The sequence below is a fragment of the Nuphar pumila genome, chromosome 14 (assembly GCF_984573655.1).
Source record: "Nuphar pumila chromosome 14, dmNupPumi1.hap1.1, whole genome shotgun sequence".
Taxonomy (NCBI): Eukaryota; Viridiplantae; Streptophyta; class Magnoliopsida; order Nymphaeales; family Nymphaeaceae; genus Nuphar; species Nuphar pumila.
The window spans coordinates 34588677-34599064 of record NC_143262.1 but is presented as its reverse complement, the minus strand read 5'-3'; positions in this window follow the sequence as shown (position 1 = coordinate 34599064).

The window sequence follows — 10388 nt, the reverse complement described above, 5'->3', positions numbered from 1 at the left end:
GGTTTGACCATTCCTAGCGCCTTTACCAGGGGTAATCGAACCAAGGATCGAACTTATGCCCTTTGCTTTGCTAAAATATTATCTAAGAATTTTTTCTAGGTCTAAAATGCACAAAGAATCATGCTTGTGCAATGCAAAGATGTATGCTCTTTTGAAAAAATGATTTGAAAAATTTCTAAGTTTTTTGAGATGAAAATGCTTTAAAGGATTGTTTTGGATCTCAGATTTAGAATCCAACTCAGGATTTGAAATAGATCTGAAAGAAGAGACTTTGAATTTTCAAGTCTTGGAATGATCAAGATTTGGAGAGATAAATCTGTGGATGAAGAGAAAAGGAATTTAGAATTGGCATTTTGAAATAAGAATGATTCTTCAAAGTCATAATAGACTTTTGAATTAGAATCGATTTTCAAGAATTGATTTTGAATTAAAAAATAGGAATTTGAATTTAGACTTGAGAGATAAATTTGAAATCGGCTTTGAGAATTTGGAGATGAAATTAAATTTGAAATGAAATTTTGATCTAATATCTGAGATGGAACTGGATCTGAGATTTGAAGATCCGAGATAGGGTTGAATCCGAGTTCCAAAATTCTAAGTGGGATTGGATCCGAAATCTAAGGTCCAAGATATAATTAAATTCTGGAGCCTAAATGGAATTGGATCAGAAGTCTGAGATCCGAGATGAAGTTGGATCTGAAATATGGATTCTAAAGGAGAATTGGACTCTGGACCCTAAAATGGATTTTGGATCTGAAGTTTGAGATCCAAGATAGAGTTGGATTCTGGATCATGAAATGAGTTTTGGGTCCTGGATCCTAAATTGGAATTTAGATCCAAAGTCTGAGATCCAAGATTGGATTTGATATGAAATCTGAAACCTAAATTGAATTTGGATCTGAAGTCTGAGATCCAGAGTGAAATTGGATTCTAGATCTAGAATTGGATTTTTTGAAGTTTAAATTTAGAAGATGAATCAGGTATTTCAAAGTTTAAATTGAGCTTTGAAATTGGATTTGAGTTTGGGAATGGAATTTTGAATATAACATTGAATTTGAAATTTCAAGGTCAAATTGGACTTTGAAATTAAAATCTTAAATCTTTGAAATAAGAAGAATGAATTGAAATGGAGATTGAAGAAGGATATTTGAGATCACTTGGAGTTTTGGAAAAGGAATTTTGAAAATATGATGCAATTCTATCCTAAATGATGAAATGAATTTAAAGAATTTTGAAATTGGCTTTTGAAAAACATATTTTATTCTATAATAATCTATATTTAAATTCACATGAAGAATAAAACATATTTTGGTGCTTTTATAGAGTTTAAAATGAAATTAACTCTCAATATATCCTCACTATGGCCATTGATATATATTTTGAGCCAATTTTAAATTAAACTCTAATAAAAGAAGAAGGTATTTAAAAGTATGATGATTTTGGAAGAGAATCCAATGTGGATCCAATGTTATTCCATAAAAGATGAAAATTCTAAGTTTTGTTCACATCCTGACTATGGCCATTGATGCAAATCATCAACTTAGGATTAATCACCTCCTATTAGAATGGTGCACGTGTCATTTGTGTTTCATCATTGGTGAATTCTCAAAATAAAAGAAGGAAATGATATGAAAACAAGCAATATGTATATGCTCATACATTCTAATTAAAGACTGGAAATGTAGAGTTTTCATTAATATCTAGCCTATTACAACTTTGGGAATGCAAAGAAATAATAAAATCCTAGATCTAAGGCAATTTCAACAATTTCTGAATATTTCCTGCAAATCACTCAGTTAGGATAAAGTGAGAGAAAAATGGAAACAACAAAATATTTACATTGAACCCAAAGATACCGATAATTAGATAGACATGCCTAAATAGATATTCATATTCAATTAAGAAGAAAATGCATATATGAGAGGCAATGACATATACTGTATTTATGAGAGAATGTGTATATATACATGTATATGTATATGCATATATGTACATATACGTGTACATGTAGCACCATGGGTAAACGAAAACCTATGTGAAAGGGGGTATGCAACGGATGAAGACAAGAGCCCAGACGGTTCAAGGTAAACCATCACGAAACACAATAGCCATCACTGCTTGTGATGAACTATTCTTGGAAATGGAAGATCATAGTGGCTTTTGTGAACCACTGGGAGACATCATAGCTTGTGGCAGTTCTTTTGGTAAATTGCCTTGAGGAAGAGAATCTACAATATCTTTTCCTGTGGGTTGCTAAAGAAAAGAAAATTTAACTCTGTGGGGCTACCCCGAGAGGAGGGCTGGGGATGTAATGCTATTGCTGGCAACAACAGGGGCTGTTGAGACACCTACAGTAGGTGGAAGGAGGCAGCAGGGACCTACGTGATGCAATATTAATTACAGGGCTGATATATGCTAAATGCTTAGATATGCTCTATGCTAACTATTAATGCCCATGCTAACCGATAACTTATGATCTTAACAAACACTAATGCAGGTTTTTGACAACAATAGATGCTTTAGATGAACCATCAACACATGCCCACATAAGCACAGTCTATTTGCAAGGACTGACCCATCTACTATTTGACACCTCCTGGAATTCACTTTTACCATTAGCTTGCTAAGATAAATCATGCAAAACTTATTGGTTACCTGAACAAGCAATATACACCATCTAGTCTAACATCCATTCCAGGCCATCAACAATAATCATAAAAAAAATGACATTTGATTCAGACTGTATATCATCAAGTTGAGTTGAACATCCAACTGATCTGTCAACATGACTATTGGCAGGACTAGTATTTATCATTTTGGATATTCCTTGCTTCTGGAAGATCAAAGTATTTCAATGGATCAGAATCGTTTACTAGAGTCTGAGTAGCATAACTACATGTGACTTGCTAGAGGCCGATTCCCCATCTTCCCAGAAGAACCATAGCAATGAAATTTCAATGGAAGAATGATGTAAAATTTGGTTAAAACAACATGGTATGATTTAGATATAATGATTGATTACCATGATCCTGTACACAGACATAAAAATGTAACTATCAAACATACCTGGCTGGGAGGTGGTGACCGATGATCAAATAGCTGGTAATGCCACCTCCACCCTGTGAATATCAGATCACACTGTTTATTCTGAATCCAAAACAAAGAAATCATCATGGTTAATATGGCTGCATCCAATCCCTCCAAAATAAAAGAAAAAGAAGGGTTTATTATCTATTGTCAAATCACACAGATCCTATGTAAAATCAACAAAATTTCACAACTTCTGTTCTAAATCGACAACATATATAGGTTAGATGTGCGAATGATGTGGGCATAGTATATGGGTGACAGGTGAAAGATACTGAGTGTTGGCTGATGGATGTGCAGGTTGTCGATAGATTAATTTCCAACAGTTGAATCCCTTCGTAACTGTCCCTTACTGCAACCGGCTGCCCATATCTAACAACAACATCCTCGTAACAGTGGTTTTGATGGCATGAGATCTCATCAGTTATTTCCATCTGTCTATAGGACAACCTTTCTCTCCCCTTTTTTTTTTCTTATTAGCGAAAAATTCACAAACTGATGAGGCCAAAGCATGCTTAATTCTGGCTCAATATAAAAAAAAATTGATGGAATTACAAAAAACTTGATTATTACCTCAGCAACAAATGTTGGGGGTGTTGTGGTTATTGAAACAGCAACGATGGCAACTTTATTTAGGAATGCAACAGACTTAGGCCAACTTTCATCAAGGACCTCTGCTAACAGTTATATTTTCAAATTACGAATATCTCTTTCCAGTCTGAAAGCAATGTAGTGGATAGATGGGATGCTGGGTATGACCAAGGAATCACTGCAAATGGACTATGAGAAGATAACCAGCATTGGTTATACGCCACGCGACACCTATAGGTGGTCCATCGGCTGAAGGCGCGGACAGTAAAGATGATGATGCCGAAGACTTGAAACAAGACATATTTAAAGAATTGATATGACAAGTAGATTTAAAAACAAAATCACAAGCTTATCATGAACCAAAAAAAAATGAAATTCAATAAAAGGTTGCTTGAATTTTGCATAAGATTAGCCAAACTCCACCTTTTCTGGAAAATAATTGGTTAACACTCCTGTATTTCAATCTCAGATAGGACTTTGAAGAAAGTTTTCTCAGTCATCCTGCCCTGTCCTCTTCCTCCCAGATGGTCTTCCAGTCGAGTCTTATTGACTTACTGTAATATCATTGATTCAATTTCTGAAGGATGGGTGGCCGAATTTCGCATCTTGAATCAAAGCCATTCGATTCATTTCCTTTTCATTGTAACACTAAGCAGGGAGCTCTCCCAATGTTATGCCGATATCCATGAGACAGACTCGGCTTAGTCTTGAAGCCAGATGCTGCTAATTTGGAAATTTCAGTAGCTGTATCAATTAATAAGAGGAAAAAACTCAGAGCAATCTTTCTTAAGTCATGAAGAATTCTGAATTCTCCGGGATGGAGCTTCATGGTGCAGAGAACCAAAGAGATGGCTATCACAAGGATACGTGATGCTAAGGTACATGATACACAACAAGTGTTTTGTCTCACTGATGTCAACGATAAGATGGGGCTAATAAAAAAAATAGCTGAAATATAGTGCAAAGGTGGCTATAGTGATGCTAATGTAAAAAAAAAGTAACTACTGGCCACACAAATTTATTTGTAAAACGAGGACATATATACAGATGATGACGCTAGATTGCGGAAGCTTCAAAATGAATCAGGGAAATAACAATCAACAATTCGTTGAATATAGCTTTTCAACCACCATAGCATTCTATTTGAACAAAACGAAATACCTATAGATTAAGAAGGAAAACGATCTAACGCCAGTGAAATATAGAATGTAAGGTAAACAAAATGCAGAGCATCAAACAACTGTAATGAATATCAGATCTAAACGAATTTCCAGCGATAATATCATCTATGAAAGTTAAAATCTTATGAGCAATAAGAGCAGGAACTCAGATATATAAACAAATATTATACAGGAAATTTGAGTTTCAGCAAAAAAACCGAGATGGAGGCGGTTTTTAACAACTAAATCGGGCTGGGGTTCGGATGAACCTTGTCGGATTCTTGAATCCGACAGCCTGAGCCCAAGATCGCAGCATAAAGAGAAGAATAAATAAAAAAAATGAGAAAGATGAGATGAATGAGATGAACTACGAACATTATCACCTCTAAAGAGTAAATGCAAACAAGTGACCCAATATACGTTTGAAAATAAAAAATCAGAATGAGAGAGAGAAAAGAAAAAAAAGGGGGTTCAAGAACCCTGAACTAGCAGTCATTCAATTCGCTGAAATGTAAAGGGATTAAAAAAAAGAAAAGAAAAGAAAAGGGGATTACGCATAAATTAAACTGATAATCCTGCGTTAGCCAGAAGGGTCACAGGATTTGCAAAGACATATCATATCTAAGCGATATTAATTGAAATCTACATTTACATAGATTGAAGAAATTTGATGAAATAATCTACACAACCGTAAAAGATGTTGGGATTCCTCATCCCGTTGATATTGCATGTCTGCCGGTCGGTTTTGCTAAAGAGCAAACCGTCGTTGCAGGGATGCTCTAATGGAGATGAGAGAGAAGGAAAAACCAGAGAAATGCGCGCATTAAAATCAAAGAAGGGGAAAAAGACTTACCAAAGCTAGGATCTGATTCGGGTGGGAAAGTGCGTTGCTTGGATATACGCAACAGGGCGATGCTTCTTCATCACACCACCGGAAGAGGTAGAGGAAATGAGGTAAGAAGGGAAGAGTAAGGAGGCGATGGGTACCTGATTCATGGATGCCCCTCCTCCTTTTGCGTATTCTCTTTATAGAGGGAGAGGGGCTTTTGAAACGTGCAATGTGGTTGGAGATCAGTGGCTGAGGGTCTGGATACATCGATCGGAAGGTGGAGGAAGGTCTGCGAGGCCGTTGGTGATGGAGGGTTCGGAGGAAGGCCATGGGAAGGGATCAGGCGGTTGATGGAGGGTCCGAAGGAGAGAGTGCGATGGAGGGTTCGGTAGGATGAAGGAGATGTTGAGAGAGGGAGAGAGACTTCTGAAAGGTGAAAAAAAGAAGGCGAGAAGGCGAGAGAGAGGGTTTCAAACCCTAACTCGACCTTTAAGAAAGTAAAATTTTCCAAAAAGGGGCCTTTTTAAGAAGTTTTTATTCAAAAACGGTTTTTTAGAAAAACAATTTTTTTTTGTAATTTTTCTTTATTTTCTTTTTTTGTTTTTTTCTCAGTTTTTTTTTCTGATTTTTCTTTTTTGTTGTTTTGGAAATAAAAACCTAAGAAAATATGAGGGACAAAAACTATATTTTTTTGGTAAAAATTTACAAAAAATTGGGTTTGATTTCTTCAGAAAATGAGTTTGGATTCAAAATTTGAGAAGATTTTCAAGTTTTTAACCTCGAATTGAGGAATAAATCCAAATAGATGTCAGATGGACTGTCTGGGCCATTCAAAAGCTATTTTTGGTATTTTTGTAATTTTAATTTGAAAATTGGACGATGAGGTTCAGATTCAGATCTTTTACCCAGATCTGGATCCGAAACCGAGTTAGATGTATAAAATGAACTTAATTCCAACAAAATCTGAGAAATAAATAGAAATTTAGATTCAAAAACTGACTCTGTTACTCAGAAAGTGGAATCAGAGGCAAAAAGGGAATATTTGCAACATTTTGAAAAATTTGGGGTGTTCACAGTTGGTCAAAGGTAAAAAATATACTTAAGGATTAAAACCATCTTAAGTATTAAAAGAAAGTCAAAGACCAGACCAAACTGAGACGGGGTGAGGTTCAAATTTGGGTTCCAAACCGCAAACCCAAACGCAAACCCAAACCCAACCCAAACCCAAATCCAAATCCAAATCCAAATATATAATGTTTATATTCCAAGATTAAAGGTTTGTTTAAACTCAAAATCTAATGCCCTTGAGGGTTATGCACTCTAAGGCACCGCTCTTCTATATAAGGACCAAGAAAGTTCCTACAATTTTCAATATGAGACTAAACTTTTGTAAGGAACCCTATACCCACATACTTAAAAAAAAAAATTAGAAAATTAGAATGTAAACTTAGGTAGTTTTGAGCCAAAATCCAACATCTACTTATTTCTTATCAACCGAGCTTCACTTGCTTGACAATAAAGAAAGACATCTATAGGCAATAAAAATTTTCTAAGTTCCCAACTAACAGTTTGTTGGTCTTGACACAAAGTCACATTGATGACTCATCGAAACATGGGGTGCTAGTTCACATTCGAGACATTTTAGGTGTGAATTACTTTGTTACTTTTTGACAATACGAAGTATTTCTAGAAGGAACACTTTTTGACATAATTTTGAACTCAAGAAGTGGAGCTCAAATTCAACTATTTTTTGAAAATAATAAGAAATATCTAGAATTTTAAAAGTTTTTTTTTGAAAAATCTAGCTTTAGAAAAAAAACTTGGTTTTCACCATATTTTAACCCATAAAATAACACCCTTTAAATATCTCATAAAAACTAGTCTTTTAGGTTAAACAAGACAAAAATCACAGCCATTAGACATCGAGGTGAAAAGTAATAACTAAAACAAGTTGGTTTTCCTTAAAAAAACTTATTCCAAAAGTAGTCCCCAATTTGAATGCATCTTTTACCCCCAAAACTTTTGAATTTAGTTTTTCACTTTACAAAATGTAGAGGAGGATGTCAGATTTCTAATGCATTAAAGTCCATGTTAAATGAACACAAGATAAGGAGTAATTGTGTCTTTATAAAAATATATTAAGCAACCAAAGGCCAGCGCCAACCCTAAGGGTTGGCACCAAACCATGTGTGAGACATCTTGAGGGGACATGGGGCTACAAATACTCCCCATTTCATCCTCGATTGCTCCATTTTAGCTCATTTGAGGTCTTCTATGTTTAAGAGCATGTCCCTTGGGGTTCTTAGGGTTTATCTCCTCCTTTAAGTTCGGTTGTGCCTACCTTCATGCTTCGATTCAGCGAGTGACCCCAAGGTATTTTCCTTCTCTAAACTAGTTCTTAGGCTAGTTTTCTATGCCTATTTTCCTAGAAAACCTACTTTCTTCCTAGGGGTGTTTCTTGGAATTTCTCCACTAATATTCTTCTCTAAGCTTTGGCAAATCCTCAAGAATAATCTCTTGAGCATGGATTTCCCTCTCCTAACTAAGTAGAGTTCTTTCTATATGAGAAAGCCCCTTTTCCCACTAGAAAAGTCTGATTAGAGTACCAAAACTCTATCAAAATTCTCACTTAAAAGCACTCACACGGAGGTTCTGTCAAACTATCACTATGAGCAAGGGGCTAGGGCTTCTTAAAGCTCAAGTATTTTCTCTCCTCTTTTCTTATTTATCGTCTTGAGAATATTACTTGTGAACACATTTTGCTAACACACACACATTCTCTCTCTCCCTTTATTTTATTATTTGGTTTGAGCTTGGGTGGGTCCACCACTCTAGGCTTATCTCACATGTGCATGTAGGAGTTCAAAGAGGCTAGGAAAGCGATTCTTGTGAAAAGTTCCAACCTTGATCAAGTTACACCTTGCTATTTGGGAGGAATAACGTGGTCTTGTATTAGCAGGTGATCCCATCATTCTTGAAATCAAAGCTAGTTTTGTAAAGAAAAAATCTTTTGTAAATCTTTCAATATATATATATATATATATATATATATATATATATATATATATATATATTCTAGATTTTTGCATCTATAATCATGCTATTGAGATAATTATATACTCTTTATACGTGATCCATATGACATATCAATATAAATATACAAATAAAATCTTCATATTCAAATCAACATTCTAAAATAATATATGAGACTATATATAGTTGATAAAAATATATAATCATATTTAGATAGATTTAATTTCAAATAATCTATACTTTATGAGAATCATTAAATCAATCATTAAATAATCATCAACATGATTCTAATTAAAATCATAAATAAGATCAAATATATATATTTGTAGATTTTTGCATCTATAATCTTGTTAATGAGATAATTATATAGTCTTATACATGATGCATATGACATATCAATATAAATATACAAATAAAATCTTAATATTCAAATCAATATTCTAAATTAATATATGAGACTATCTATAGTTGATTAAAACATATAATCATATTTAAATAGATCTAATTTCAATTAATCTATACTTTGTGATAATCATTAAATCAAATCATTAAGCAATCATCAACATGATTCTAATTAAATCACAAATAAGATCAAACTTACTTAAATAAGTAATAGAATTAGTCAAAATGCAAAAGTTTGATTGTGATGCAATTTCAAACATGAAAGAGGAGGAATTTATCTTTTAATGCAAAAAAAAATTATTTAGAGAATTGAATTAGCTTCCCAATGGATAAAAAATCTTGGAATTTCAATATTCAATTGCAAAGTCATGGTTTTCAAAAGTTGACTATATTAGGTGCTACTCAATTTTGTGTCAAGATCTGACCAAAAAATTGGATAATAAAACCATCTATGAATTTTAATATATAATATATGAAAAGCTCCTAACAACATCAATAGAAAGAAAGAGAAAGTGTACCTTTTACCAGCCAAAGCTCACCAACTTATATTTATTGAAAAAGAAGAGAAAAATGACATGACTATATCAACTTGCTTTAATTTAAACCTTTATAAAAAATTAATCAAGCTCAAGCTTTTGTGTCCAACCTAGGTTTAAGATCACAATGGAGTGAAGTTGGGTTTGCCTCTTGGCTGCACATGTTGATTTCTTTGATAAGGTCATCCCTTATTAAGTAATATTCTATTTAAAATAAGGCTCTAGAAACTTGTAGCAATTTTGAGGTTACCAAAACAAAGTTTAACAAACACAAATTTTACAAATGTCTTTAAAACAATATTTGCAAATAACTTGTTTGGCAAAAACATATTTTTGACTATGTATATATATAGAGTTTCTAGAACATGGGAACTAAAAAATATAAGAACTAGTTATAACCATTTAATCTACTTTGATTTAACGGTTTTGGGTGAGGGCCCTTTTTCATTTCCCACCTGATCCAAACACCCACCACCCAAAATATGACTCTCTCTCTCTCTCTCCTTCTCTCCAGCTGTCTGATCTCTCTCTCACTTTCTTGTTGAGAGTGTGATTTTTACCTCAAATATATTAAAAATGGCTTTGCACTAAAAATATGAGCTAAACTAGAAGATCGTAGCTTTTCAACACACCAAACCGCACCTCAAAAGAATCCACGGTTACAGAGTTATGACCAAAACAAGTCAACTTCATGGAGTTGTTTTTACTCATTCTATCATATGACAAGTTAGAAAATCTAACCTGATGTTA